Source organism: Octodon degus, unplaced genomic scaffold (assembly GCF_000260255.1).
Source record: "Octodon degus isolate 3935 unplaced genomic scaffold, OctDeg1.0 scaffold00058, whole genome shotgun sequence".
NCBI classification, from domain to species: Eukaryota; Metazoa; Chordata; class Mammalia; order Rodentia; family Octodontidae; genus Octodon; species Octodon degus.
Genome location: NW_004524634.1, coordinates 8,258,669 through 8,259,499, shown reverse-complemented (window position 1 = coordinate 8,259,499; position 831 = coordinate 8,258,669).

Here is an 831-nt window from a genome sequence, read left to right as displayed (position 1 = left end):
TAATAATTGATGATGAATTAATAATTAATTTATTACTAGTTGTTTATTACCTAATTTTTAAGGTGTTCAGCAATTGTTTCTTCGAGCAGTGTTTTTGTCCCTGCTTTTGTATTTTGTGAAACTGAGAGTAATTGTTGGTGGCAAAACTAAGTGCCTACATCTCTTAATCTCTGATAATTTTCCTTGATTCTTATATTTTTGTACTGCTCAGGCTAGACGGTTTCAATTGACCCATCTCAAAGTCTTCCAGTTCCTTGTGCCTACCCGAGTCTATGTTTGAAAACTTTTACTAATTTTTCATTTCAGTTTTGTATTTCAGCTCCCGAAGTTGAGCTTGCTTCAGTTCTATAATTTTTATATCTTTATTGCTATGTTGTTCATATATTGTTCTACCACCTTTATTTCTTTGTCAATAGTCTACATTATTTCCTTCAGCGTATTTCCAATAGTCGATTTAAAGTCTGCCTAAAGATACCATTTTTGTGCTTTCTCAGAGCTAAATCTGTAAATTTTTCTATGTGTTAGTCACAATTTCATATTGCTTTGCAGTTTGCATTTTCAATTGCAAACTAGATTCTTGCACGCCTTCATGTGATAACTGGAAAACATATTTTCTCTCATCATTAGTTTTTGTTTTGTTCACTGTGGATTGTAACTGTTTAGTGATTTTCAAATAACATTTTTTATAAAGTCTATGTTCAAATTTTCTCATATCAAATCAGTAACAGATGTGTATCAGTCAGGGTTTTACTAGAGGAACAGATATCCAAGGAACCGATATAACACAAGATGTACAAATATGTAAGAAGTTATAAGATGGGCTTTTGACGG